The sequence below is a fragment of the Cuculus canorus genome, chromosome 20 (assembly GCF_017976375.1).
Source record: "Cuculus canorus isolate bCucCan1 chromosome 20, bCucCan1.pri, whole genome shotgun sequence".
NCBI classification, from domain to species: domain Eukaryota; kingdom Metazoa; phylum Chordata; class Aves; order Cuculiformes; family Cuculidae; genus Cuculus; species Cuculus canorus.
Genome location: NC_071420.1, coordinates 11,253,559 through 11,267,852, shown reverse-complemented (window position 1 = coordinate 11,267,852; position 14,294 = coordinate 11,253,559). Strand labels below are relative to the sequence as shown.

The window sequence follows — 14,294 nt, the reverse complement described above, 5'->3', positions numbered from 1 at the left end:
AGCCTTCTTTTCCCTTGGTGCACGATATAAGCCCACATAACAGAGTGCAGGAAAAAGCAGCCTGACACACAATAACTTCATCATTTCCACGGCCAGCAAGGGACAAGACACCAGATGTGCCGAGCTTCACACACACCAAAGCTAATAACAGTCCTCTGAAAGCAACACGTGCTGGGATCAATTAAATCCATTTACTATCTCCTCTCCATCAGCATGGTGCCGGCAGCGCAGGCAGAGCAAGGTGAGATTCCCACCTTCCTTCCCAGGCTCTGCCACAGATTTTCAGGAAAAGACTGATGAGTTTTTGTAGTCCTCAAACCTGCTCTTTGTTTCTTACTTTCTCCCCTAACCCCTATAAAGTGGGTGGCCAACGTGAGATAATACAGCCTCCTGTGAACTTACAGCGATTTAGCAAGTAGAAGTTGTCCTCATTTAATAATCTCCCCATCTCCACCATCCTGACAGCATGTCTCTGGCAAGCCATTAAAGTCTAAAATGTGGTGGGGATGAGAGATAGGAAGGCCTGTCACAGGCACCAGAGAGCCAGTTCCACAGTTTACCTCTCGGCTGCACAGATCGAGCATTGGGAAATACCTCTGCTGCAGATCTAGGAAAAAAAAAAAAAGAGACAAGAAAAATCAATCCCCATCATTCTGACATGAGAAAATCCCCAGTGCTTCAGACATACCGGGTAATTCATCACCTCCTCGTAACATATATCAGTCCCTTCCTCCTAAGTAAAAATAAACCCACCAAGAACTGAATGTATGGAAGGCAGTCCTGTCTCGGTGGAACACTTCCAAGCCCTTCCCTCCCAAGCCCCCTAACAATAATGATCATAAAGCAACACCCCCCCAAGGAGGCAAGAGTATTTCAGTCTTTAAAAGGCTATAAATTCAGGTGATTACATAGTCACTAAAGCAAGTCTTCTCCTGGAGTTGGGAGCAAGAAAACACCAGAGACAGCTCAGGGCTGAGTCTTTTAGGAGCCTTCAGAAGAGATTTAAATGATGCCAAGCAGCCAGCCTGCCCCCACTGCTGTGAAGCAGAGCTTCTTCATCCGTAAAGGGAAAGTTTTCAGTTGCGGTTGCCCAAATACCTCAGGTGGGCTCAGCCATCTACAGAATCTCAGGACAGTGAGAGACAAAGGCTAGAGGGAGTCACCTCCCTGAATTTTATCCACCTACCTCTCCATCACGACTTGGGGGTTTGGAACTAGATGACTGGGGGATTGGAACCAGATGATCTTTAATGTCCCTTCATATCCTAACTATTCTATGATTCTATGAAACCAATTGCCCTGCTGACCCCGAGAACTGTGGAGGATATGGAGCCCATCCGAGCTCCTGCTTGGCCTCGGGAGGTGCCTTGCAATTTCTCTGCTCTGAGGGAGCCCAAAAGTCACCAGCATGAGTTGGTGGCTGTCTCCTAGGGGCTGAAAAGAGATGAGAAGGAACCTTCTGGACTCTTGCTCCAGAGCAGGATACAAGCTAGAATCCAAACTTCATCAGCTGCATATATGCTGCACTGCAGGTCAATTAAATCACTGTATTGGTGCCTGTAGGTGAAAAGCAGAGTTGAATGTGGGGTCTCCAGTTTTGAAAAGCAGGCTTTCATTTTTAAAGCTCTCTAAGCAGCAGAAAAACGCATGCAGACAAAGAAAATATGAATGCTACCTTGCCTTCCTCATGGTTTGTTTCTGAGAAATAAGCCAAAGATTCCTTTAAGAATCCACATTTCCCACATTTCACTGCTTGAACAAATGCCATGCTCCCAGAATACCCTCCCATCTGTTAAATGCTTGCAGAAATTTTGGGTTGCTCTTCATTTACTGTCTTAATGAATTGCCCTGAAGCTTACCTTTCACTTCTCACCTTTTACTTGTTTATCAGCTATTTCCTGCCACATTTGCTAATGATTGCAGACTTTTTTCTTTAAGGAAGATTTGCTCCTTCCCTGCCAATCTTCTCTTTCTACTTGACCCTGCAGTAAAGTTGCTTATCAAAGTAAACACAATCTGCCTGGTTTGCATACGTTAAGAACAAAGGCAGCTAAGAGGGAAACAACCCAGCAATATTGCAATATGAGGTGTTTCTGCTCTGCAAGTTCTCCACCTCACTAGAAAGAAGGAGTATTTAGGTAGAGGAGAATTCAAAGTACAGTCCCTCCTTCATCAGGTGCCCCACACTGCGCATAAGTAATGATTTGTATGGGAGACACCATTATGTAAAGCAGCAGAGGTGGAATATGAACACTGTTTATGTAAAGCAGCAGATGGTGAAATGTTATATATGTATATATATTTATATAACAATTTCACTGAGGCCATGGGAAATTAGATTTCAATGCCTATCGCTACTTGTGGTGTTGGTCTATAAACCACGTGGCAAGTTGAACACATTTTTAGCTGGTATTTCTCAAGAAGAAAAGAACTCAGTTGCAGATTTTTGTCTCAAACCTTACCCCAGCAGAAACAAAAAGGAAATAATTTGTGCTAAAACTCATCAGAGAGAAAGTAAGGAAATTATCATCACTTCATTTCATGAAATGTTCACAAGGTCAGTATTCTGCAGCCACCACTGTAATCGTACACTTCAGAGCGATTTTCCCAGGAGAGGTACTTTGGGCTAATGCCGCTCACCTCCAGAGGGGTTTTGGAAAGGTGCGGAGGGAACTTTGTTGTGGCAGAATGTGCTGCACCTCCTGCACTTGGGCCAGGTGTATGGCAAAGCTTTGCTCCTCTCCTGTCATGTCCCATCACCTTTCTGGTGCCTGCAGGAGCAAATTGGGACTGTGAACCGTTGGCCATGCTGCAGAGAACATCGCCCAGCAGCAAACCTGGCAGCACTTGGCAAGCAGGAACACCCTGCAGATAATTTCCAACCGCTGGAGGAAGTGGCAGAATTACAGCAGAAAGAGGCCCCAGAGTACATCAAGGTAATTCTCTACCGAAGCTCCTGCGTTCTTAAAAGGTCTCTGTAGCGCGAGAGCTACCAACCATGCAAGAGCAAAACTTCCCAGCACTGACTCTGCTATTGTAATAAAAGTCTGTAACACAGCTGGTTAAGTCGAAATGCCACTCAAAGGAATTAAAGTGAAGAAATGCTTTGTCTGACCTTCCTTTTGGAGCACTTCAGGCTTTCAAAGAAGCAGAGAAAGAACACAGTCGTTCCTGCTTCTCCTTCCCACTGCTGAGGCTGAGAAGAGTAATTCTGCCTGGCCTGGATGCAAACAGTTGTTCACAATATATAAATAAAGCTTTTTCAGGAAGCAATCTTGAAGGCACTTAGGATAATCCTAGTGATAAGTATCAAACTGGCTGCTGAGTGTTTGCCAGACTGGGCTTTAAAATAGCATTTGTTTAATTTGTAAGTGTGTAGCATGCTTTGATGAGCCTGGGGTCAAATGTAAGGAGTCACTGCTGAGTTCAGCTTTCGTGAAAGCAGTGATATAAATAGCCAAATCTGCAAAAGAATGTGAAATACCAGTTTGAGAGCTGCACGGAGGAGCAGGACCTGGGGGTAATGGTTGACAGTGACTGAACATGAGCCGGCAGTGTGCCCAGGTGGCCAAGAAGGCCAGTGGAATCTTGGCTTGTATCAGAAACGGTGTGACCAGCAGGACCAGGGAAGTGATTCTCCCTCTGTACTCGGCACTGGTGAGACCGCACCTTGAGTACTGTGTTCAGTTCTGGGCCCCTCACCACAAGAAGGATGTTGAGGCTCTGGAGAGTGTCCAGAGAAGAGCAACAAAGCTGGTGAGGGGGCTGGAGAACAAGTCTGACGAGGAGCAGCTGAGAGAGCTGGGGTTGTTTAGCCTGGAGAAGAGGAGGCTGAGGGGAGACCTTATTGCTCTCTACAACTGCCTGAAAGGAGGTTGTGGAGAGGAGGGAGCTGGGCTCTTCTCCCCAGTGACAGAGGACAGGACAAGGGGGAATGGCCTCAAGCTGCGTCAGGGGAGGTTCAGGTTGGATATCAGGAAAAAATTCTTCACAGAAAGAGTCATTGGGCACTGTCAGAGGCTGCCCAGGGAGGGGGTCGAGTCACCTTCCCTGGAGGTGTTTAAGGAATGGGTTGATGAAGTGCTTAGGGACATGGTTTAAGGGAGTGTTAGGAATGGCTGGACTCGATGATCCGGTGGGTCCTTTCCAACCTGGTGATTCTGTGATTCTATGATTATCTATTCTATGAAAATCCGGCCAAAGCTGATGGATGTTGACGCTGCTCTGAAAACCGAGCTTGGAAAAGTGCTGCTGCAGAACAGGGTAAGTACTCAAGACCCGCTCTTGGCTGCCCTAGAGGAGATGTGTGGGGTTTGAAACCTGCTGCTGCACACCTATAGCTGTACCATGCTGGTGGCAGCAAGCAGAGCCACCAGGGCGGACCCCAAGCTGTGCAGGACCCATTACAACACTGCTGCAGGCGTCCTCTGCCGTGTGCTGCCACCACAAAGGAGCGAGGAAAGGCTGTGTGGATCCTCACTGTCCACGTTGAAATCCCCGCAGTATTCAGGGCACCCAGCTGGGAGTCACTGTCTTCACCTGTACAGGAGAAAGAAAAACTTTAACCCAAGTTTTCAGAAAAAATGGCAGATGTCAATGCTGGTGTTTGACCTGTTCCCCAAACAGAATAAGCTCAATATCCCCACCCAGCTCACTATGCTATAATGTTTATGGTAGCTGGAGATCTGCTGACAAGCTGGACAATGTTACTCAAAAACCAAAGTCCCCAGAGCTCCCTGGCCCTCTGTGGAAGATAAAGGAATTGTTCTGGGAAAATTTAATTTGAATTTCAGATACTTAAAGAAAAAGGAAAGCCGTTATCAAAACCATTCTGGTCTCTTGTGTAAGTGGTTTCCACTTTTTTGTACAGATGGAGAGGTTTCATCATCACATAGAATCATAAATCATAGAATAGTTTGGGTTGGAAAGGACCTCAAAGCCCATCCAGTCCCACCCCCTGCCATGGGCAGGGACACCTCCCACTGGATCAGGGGCTCCAAGCCCCATCCAACCTGGCCTTGAACACCCCCAGGGATGGGGCAGCCACCACTGCTCAGGGCACCCTGGGCCAGGGCCTCACCACTCTCATGATGAAGAAATTCCTCCTTAATTCCACATATACGATCTCAGTGCCATGCTTGTATCACATCCATATGAGCACCCATCCATATGAGCTGGGCTTTTCACTCATGAACATCCTCTTACAGCTTCCAAGCAGAGCTGTCTCTGCTTCTTTCCTGGATCACGTCTGCCTCTTGAAAGAGGCCCTCTGTGGAAGATAAAGGACTTGTTCCGGGAAAATTCAGTCTGAATTTTAGATACTTAAAGAAAAAGGAAAGCCGTTATCAAAGCCATTCTGGTCTCTTGTGTAAGTGGTTTCCACTTTTTTTGTACAGATGGAGAGGTTTCATCATCACATAGAATCATAAATCATAGAATAGTTTGGGTGCTCACCTCCCGACAAGATTTGTTCATTCAAAAATTCCAGTGAGGTGTGTTGCAGAGCTGGCCGCTCCCACAATTATCCTGCAATTACCCCAAGATATCTGAGCCACCCAGAGACTCCTTGTTCTTGCTCAGATGCTGCCAGGAAAGCTCCTTTCCTGCAGGTGAGCTCAGCCCGCTTGTCGGGGACCACAGTCGCACTGGTTTTTTTGTTACTGGTAACGAGGCACCTTGAGAATAAACTCCATCCCCTTGACACAAGGTGGGGTGTAGGTGCCTACGGCTCTGGGCAGGGACTGGGATCAGTCAATGACACCAGAAATGGGCTTTCTACCTCCTCTCTGCTTCAGCACATGAGTAGTTGTTACCACATGCCTTTTGAAGATAACAAACCATTTCGAAAGAGAACACGGACATCATCTCTGGCAGCCGGTATTACGCTTGAAAATGGCTGTTGGCCTTTAAATGCAGGAAGAAAGAAGAGCAGGCTTTGAGAGCACATTAATTTAAAATGTAATTTTCATCCTCTGCCTAGGACTCACGTGGGATTTATGCTATTAAATATTAAATACCAAGACCTTTATGCAATGAGGCAGCTTTATTGAATAAAATTATATCAAACAATGAAATCACAAGCTTTGCAGATCTTAACCATATAATAGGTTTCAGAAAATAGTGCAGCGTAAGGACCCAGTGGAGAAGCATCTTTCCATCAGTGGTTCTCCTGGAGAACTCCTGGCTCGGGGAGAAGGGAATAACTGCACACCCAGCACGCACCCGGGGACAGGTGAGCTTGTTCTGCACAATGCTTATCACTCTTCACACAGGCAAGACTTTCACGTACACTGAGATGTTTCTAAAGTTCAGTTCATTTCCCAGTTTGTGTAAAATCCAAGAGCAAATTACAATTTCTTTTTTCCTTTTTTTCCCCTCTTTCTCTTCTTACCTTGCACTCAAGGGAATTATTTCGACTGTTCTGCATGAGAATGGCGATTCCTTCATTGAGACTGGCTGATGGACTGACACGGTGCTGATTTCTTTCCGTGCCTCGATGGGAATAAAGACACTTCTTCTTGAGCGATTTCAGAAATTGACTTCTAATTAACATTGGTGCTGCCAAATCTCAATTCTCCAGGGCCTGCAAACAAACAAGCACAACAGAGCCCTAACTGTGGACAAGATAAATGTGTTGTACGAAATAAACTTCCACCAATTTTATTTATTATTATTGGGAGGGAAGAAGAAATGCTTTCCAAGGGTCACTTGACTTCAGGGAACTCAGTTTCCCTTCTCTTTGGTCATAGCCCTGGCCCTCAGCTTTTCAAACTGTAAACATTTCCAAATCCAAGTTGCAGATGACTAAACAGAACAGCACCAAAATAAAGAAAAAAGAGGGAGACTGCAGGTAATCTCACTCTTATCAATTCATGATACGATTTTACATTTGATTCTGTCATTTTCAAGAATAGTTGAAGTAAGAGATGTGATAATTTTGATAAATTTAAATTTTTATGTGCTTTTTGAAGGAAAAAAAAAATCTCTTATGTAATTTCTATTTCTGTAAAAACTTCCAGTTTTGATAAATGTCAAAACCTGATTTTGAAAGCACTCTGTTAAGAAAATTATTATTATTATTTTACATAAAGAAGATTTTAAGAGCAAGCAACTGAAATTCCTCTCACTCCTGTACCATAGACGTTACTTCACGAAAGTCCTGAGCAGTTACAAGCATTTTAACTGCTGCGCCATAAAATTAATAGTATTGACATTTTCTTTCATGCAAAGCAGCGTTCAATCACGTCTGCCAGTCATGTGCCAGCCTGCTTTGGGTGGGATGCCAGCACCACTGCTGGAAGTGCTGAGCTCCATTCCAGAAACATTCATCCTGTTCCACTTCTGTGTTTGATGTAGAGGAGAATTTGGTGTTTCCTATGCAATGCTTCCAGTTTCTTTCTGGTGTTGTGAGAGCAGCAGCAGCACTCCGGGATGCTTTGCTCTTGGGGTTTAAGCCCCCTTCCCCTGTTGGCATCACAGATGACTTCCTGCGCTTTCCGCTCGCAAGGAAACGAGGAAAACCATGCACACGAAGTCATTATTCATGGCCTTTATCAAAACAATCTCAGAACAATCGGGTAGTGAAAATAATCTTTCTGAAATCAGTTCTTGCTCTGCAGTTGATGGGAGGGACAGAGCTGATAAAGATAAGGTTCTTTCTTCGGTCTTTGTGTCATAGTATTAAGATACTATGATACGCTTTTTCATTTGAAGTTTCCCAGAGTTAATGAATATTCAGTAACGTGTTTTACCCTCACCTCTTCTCAGGATTTAAAGCAATGCCATATGGTTATTATCCAGCTTCACAGCCTGACTGATGCCCAGACACAGAGCCAGTTAACTCACCTCTACATCTGCGGAAGATCCAGGGACCAGTAATGCTGATGAAAAGGACTTCATTGATGTAAATGGACCATATCTGATCTCTTAGCCCTGATTTCAGAAAACCTGCTTAAGTGCAGTCTGGAATGCAGTTCAGCATAAGCACAGATTAAGTACCTACTCAACATGACTTAATAAGGTACTTCTCATTTTATCTGAAGCTCATGCATTGAAATATTTTCCTAACCCAAAATATTGAAGTCTCCTGTTACCAAAGTACCATTATCAGCAAGTGTCTTCACAGAATCACAGAATCACCAGGTTGGAAAGGATCCATTGGATCATCGAGTCCAACCATTCCTAACAGTCCCTAAACCATGTCCCTCAGCACTTCATCCACCCATTCCTTAAACACCTCCAGGGAAGGCGACTCGACCCCCTCCCTGGGCAGCCTGAACCATGAGGAATAGGTTGCCCAGAGAAGTTGTGGCTGCCCCATCCCTGGAGGTGTTCCAGGCCAGGTTGGATGGGCCTTGGGCAGCCTGAGCCAGTGGGATGTCCCTGCCCATGGCAGTGGGGTTGGAACTGGATGATCTTTAAGGTCCCTTCCAACCCAAACCATTCTATGAGGTTTCCAAAGCACAAACTGGGAGAAGGTAAAATCTTAGAATCACCAGGTTGGAAAAGACCTCAGAGATCACCGAGTCCAACCAAAAAAAAAAAAAGGACCTTGCTATTAGAGCAGAAAGGAATTGTCCTATTTTTGACCAGTTCGCTGGGGTTTCTTAATGAAGAGAGGAGAGTGGTTTGGCAAAGCTCTTTGCTGAATACACCTTACAAAAATAGAACAAGAAGAAAAAAACCTCTTTCTCAAGTTCTCGAAATGGACTCACTGTTCAGACAGAAATTTTTAGAAAGGAAGACTAATGTGATGAAATGTAATTGGAAACCTGTTAGAACTGCTTTGAAAAGATTGTCTTTGGGGAAAACATCCATTTAAGAGGAAATAAAGAAGTGTAAGAGCCTGGAGGCTAAGTAACCTTCAGTGAAGCAAACAGCTTCTTTCTGAAGCCTGGAGAGTGAGTTGTTCCAAGCTGAGCACCCTGCCCCTCTCCGGCAGTGCTCCTGAGGCAGAGCAGTGCTCCTCTCCTCCATCCCCAGCTCAGCCCTTCCCTCACGCACGCAATAAGCACCATCCATCCCAGCTACTGTGAAAAAAATTCCACAGAAAAGCCCAGGCAGCAGCAACACAGATACCATAGAGCAATTTAAACAGTGACATTTGTCTTATTTTTCCTACTACCAGTGACTTAAGGAATTTCTGTGCTACCATTTGAAATTCCGAGTTTAACCTATGCCACAAGCCTGAGATTTCAAAATGTTAATGTTTCCCACGTGCCGTGGAAAAAGGCTGTCCCAATCGTCTCTGCCAATTCTGTTGCATCTGCTTACAGCCTAGCAACCTGCAAAGGAGCCAGCTAGCCAAAGTAGCAATAAAAATAATTTACAAGGTCAAAGGAGTGCATCACGCTTTGGGCTTTAATAGTCTCAGCTTAGCTCTAAGCTGCATTGATAATCGGCACCAGAGACAGCAGGGAGTGCTTTACATCAGGGTGTTACGCTGCTCCGTGTCCATATGGCTCAGCGCTATTTTGCTCGTTTTTATTTTACGGTTGGAGAGATCAGAGTTTTCCTTGAAGAGCTGGCAGACAAAATTCCCAAGGGATTTTCCTGTTCTGGCAGCTCACTGCAAGGAGAATCCCGCAAGGGCTCTCACAGATGAGAGCCGTCTGGAGCAGCAGTGATGTGCCAGGACACAGAGCTATGGTGCAGGAGTTTGTGGACAACTCCTCAAAGAAGTGCTGAAGAAGGAATCTCATCGGAGATCCAGTCCTGGGAATCAGAGCCAAGCAAAATGTCCCCTTTGTGATCAGCCACTGGATTTGGCTGTGCCCCTCTCTGCGTAACAGCATCCACACCGGGAACGATGGCAAAAAGGGATGATCCTGTGCCTCAGACACAAGAGAAGGTCTCTTTGAATGCCAGGAGGAAAGTGCTGTCAGGCCTTGACAAAGAGGATTATAACACACATCATTTCCCAGATTGGTTTATTTATTACACGGACTCCCTCCGGCTACTTTACGGTCACAATTTCTAAAACTTGATCAAAAAGAAAAAAAAAAAAGAAAAGAAAAGGCAGTCTGAATGCTTTGGCAACTCGGCATTCTCCTGGGTGCTGAGCCTCCCGAGAACTTGACCCAGACCACAGGCACCCAACCCCTGGAAAGCTGTTCCCTGCAGCCCGATCCGTAGCACAGTGGCATCAATCAAAAGGCTCCATGGTAACGGCGATGTGATGCATGTGCGATTTGGCAATGGAAGCATGAACATCCTCAGCGGAGCTGTGAACAGAGGCTCTGCTTAGGCTTGGGGACACCAAGGCTCGACGACAGTAGGGAAACGCACAAGTCCCTCACCAGATTTTATGCAACCATTGTGTTTTATTCAAACGTATAATTATGCTCTTCTTCAGCAGCTATATTTAAGAGTTGAGGAGGACGGGGGTTATTTTACAAGTGTTTTTAAGAGAAGTTAAAAGCCAAAAGCACTTGATTGCTTCGTACAAATTACTTCTGCATCCTTCTATCCCCATGTTTCACTGTCTGCAGACTTCTAAAATGAAGAATTAGAGCAATTGTCTGAAATGAATAATAAAAAAACATTTTAAGGGCCATAAAATAGCTTGAAACAGATTAGAACGAAATTTAGAATTCATATATATTTACAAAGGAGCACTTAGAGGACAATAATCTACGCAGGTTCAATTAGTGAGAAGGCAGGAGAGCTGGGTTTATGGAAGCCCCAAGGGAGCAGCTCCTTGCACGGAGCTGCAGACGGGGTCCCCAGGAAAGAAGCTTCCTGGTGGGTGCCTCACTCCTTCACCCAAGAGGATCCTGCTGCAGAGCCTTGCCAGCTTGGCAGGGTGAGAGCAGGGGGGGAAAGAAGTAGCACTCTCCTTTCCTCCCTCCCATCCCACCTCATTTTGCAGTAATTTCATTCAGGGTTCTTACGACTAAACTGATCTGTTCTGTCAGTTGAATTGCATAAGGCCTTTGCTTTATAATGCAACCACGAACAAATAAAACTTTGGAGCCACTGTATTATACGAATCTCTCTTTTAGAGGAAATTATGATATGAACACAATTCCCTTCTTGGTTGATGGATGGCAATAGCTGTCTTCATGCGAGTCACTTATGCCAATCACCATTTTGGCCTTGCTTTACGATATGGTTATGCGGACAGAGACTTCATTGTGAGTAACAGCGATGACTGAGCAATTCCACAAACAGCTGCAGTGAAGGATCTGCAGGTTAAAACCATCCAGTGGGACGCAAGGAGACTCCGCATATCTGGCAGTCATTGTATAAAAGGAAAATTGTTTGCTGAATCTCTCAAAGGATTGAACATGTTTTCCCTTCTTCTATATTCCCTACGGAGACTTCAAAATTTGCCAGAAGGTGGCAGATGCCATGGGAGGTGATTTAATAAGGCCACAGGGCTGGGACAGGTCAGCTGGGACACAAGCCACAGGATTTAACCGTGCACTTCTTGGCAGCTCTGTTTTGCTCTACAGACAGAGGTTGGGTTGCCTCGGAGCCCACTGTAGCCCCAGCAGAGACACGATCCGTTCAGCAGTCACTGCACCATTAGGGGAGCTGGAGCCGAGACAGACAGACAGACAGACCGATCACCCACCTACCCTAGGCCAGGAGGTGCCTACGCCTCCCTAGGGCACAGCCCAGGGAACAATCACCATGCCAGGTCCAGCCCAGCGGTGAAACAGGGGGATCCTACTCTAGATCATCACCACTGCAAATGATGAAGTCCAATTTTGCTGGTATTGATGAGAGTCTCGGGCAATGATGAACAAGCAATGAAATTGCAGCATCTTACCCTCCGAACTACAGCTGAACCTCAGCTTTGCTGAAGAGTTTGCAGCCTTCCCTTCCAGTTCCTTCACTTCTGACACCTCTGCTCACACATTTTCACACGACAGTTATAGAACAATCATTTTTTCAGATGTTTGCCTTCTCAGCCAAAGGGAGTTGTTGAGCAGACAGACAAGGGAGACAGAAAACTCTGGGAAACCTTATGTCCCCAAAAATGCATGAATGTATCAGCCAGATTCAGATTAACCCTCCCTTCTCCTTCTGCTCCAGGGAGGGAATGACGTGGTCAGAACAGGCACTGCCTCCTGATGTAGAAGTCACTGTTTGACCATCGGCATCACTCTGCCTTGTCATCTTGTGCTGATAATGCTTCTAAAAGCACACAAACCTCTTAAAAACAAGAAGAATCAGTGAAGTAAGTGTGGCCTGGGAAGTGTTGCAATACATAGAAAAGACGCACAAGTAAACATTGCCACATAAATAAAGACGGCTTGATGCTGTGGATACGATTTTTCTACTGATACCTTGATATTTTCACTTATAGTCATTATAAATGACTTATTCCTGTCCCTAAACACCAATCAGAGCTATCATTAGTAATATTCTGACCACAGGCAGCTGCAATAAAATTGATCAAGATGTTGACACTTAAAGATACAAGCAAATGAACATGATAAACTGCCAAGAACTACAGGCAAGAAACACAATGTTCTTTCCGTGTAAAATAGCGCCTGGCAGGGATGTCTATTTTGACTCTGCTTTTGTGTAGACAATAGCTTTTCAAATTACCCAGGAAAACCATTTGGCCTCTCACAGCAGAATGGGTGAGCAGAACAGCCCCTGTGCCCTTGAGAACCAGGTGCTCCTGCGCCTCAGCCTGCGCGGGGCTGCTTCTCCTGCAGCGACACAGGGGACATGGGGAGCCATGTCTTCAGTGGTCTTACCCTCCTACAGACTGGAAATGAAACAAAACATCTGCAACTCCTAGTAAAAACCTCTAAACATTGCCCTCCCACACCGTTTATATTTCAGTTTTGACTAAACTGTGTCTTATACCTCAACAAGATTATTGTGTGTTCCCTTGACAGAAGGCTGAGCGAAGTGATGCTGCCCCTCTATTCCTCTCTTGTGAGACGTCGTCTGGAATACTGTGTCCAGTTCTGGAATCCTCAACATAAGAAGGAGATGGAGCTGTTGGAACAGGTCCAGAGGAGGCTACAAAGATGATCGGAGGGCTGGAGCACCTCCCATACAAGGACAGGCTGAGAGAGTTGGGGTTGTTCAGCCTGGAGAAGAGAAGGCTCCGAGGAGATCTTATAGCGACCTTCCAGTACCTGAAGGGGCTACAAGAAAGCTGGAGAGGGACTGTTCATAAAGCCGATAGGTGGTGATAGGATGAGGGGGAATGGGTATAAACTGGAGAGGGGCAGATTTAGACTGGACATTAGGAGGAATTTCTTCACCATGAGGGTGGTGAGGCCCTGGCCCAGGCTGCCCAGGGAAGTTGTGACTGCCCCATCCCTGGAGGTGTTCCAGGCCAGGTTGGATGGGCCTTGGGCAGCCTGAGCCAATGGGATGTCCCTGCCCATGGCAGGGGGTTGGAACTGGATGGTCTTTAAGGTGCCTTCCAACCCCAACCATTCCATGATTCTATGATTTTCCTGGTTTGTATGAATGAACTGATAGATATTTCTAAGTTTATTTTCCAGTGCTGCAAAGAGGGTTTGTAAAAGAAACGTTCCTTTCCTGTGCTCTTTTCCTTATAGAAGCATTGAAACCTCAGCCGTAAGCCCTCAGCAGGACCAGGCTGCAGACGGGTAAATGCCAGCACAGGCAGCCTTCTCACTCTTGAAGTCCCACTGCTTTACTCCACACCCTCCTGAAGATGAAAGCTTCAGATGGGCCACGTATTGTGACTAAATCACAGCCTGAATAGCTGTGAAGACAGACACAAATTGCACTTTTGCAGCATGATCGGACTGGGCTGCATGCAGAATCCACACCCCCTCTCCTCTGCCAGGAAAACCTGAAGAGCTGTTAGCAACAGTTGTTGCTTAAGTGAGGATAATTGGGTTTCCTTCCTTTCTAGCTTTTGTGTTACAACATCCACTCCAGAAGAAATACGTATGTTATTATTATAACATATGTTATTATAAAGTATTTATGTTATTTTAAGCTTCTGCTACTTAAAAAAACCCAAAACCGAACAGATAGCAGTAGAATTAAAACATTATTTGCAAGAACAAAGGCAGGAAGACAACAGAGGTGTTGGATCCTGAAGCCAGTGAAGGGTGTTTCCCAAATACAATGGGAAGATGAGAATACATTAAAAAAACGAGCAGGATTTCAGAACATCTGTCTTTGCCTCGGTAGTGCTGAAAACTCTATGTTCAGCATCATTTGCAAGCTTTCCAAACCCTCAACACCATCCGAGGTGACCCGACACGGAACGGGTCTGACCGCCCAAGGTCATCAGCTGCAACGGGGATGGAGCCACAGGAGCACTGCCGTGGCTAGCGCTG

General features: G+C 45.6%; 1 long non-coding RNA gene across 1 annotated transcript in view; it reads right to left on the bottom strand.

The window, feature by feature from the left end:
- Window positions 1-618: 618 nt before the first annotated feature.
- Window positions 619-14,294, bottom strand: part of LOC128854185 (uncharacterized) — a 184,169-nt gene continuing 170,493 nt past the window's right edge. Inside the window, exons 4-5 of the long non-coding RNA XR_008453155.1 lie at window positions 6,392-6,583; window positions 619-4,539 (exon numbers count right to left, since the gene is read on the bottom strand). This is a non-coding gene — a long non-coding RNA (uncharacterized LOC128854185). The remainder of the gene's footprint in view (window positions 4,540-6,391; window positions 6,584-14,294) is intronic.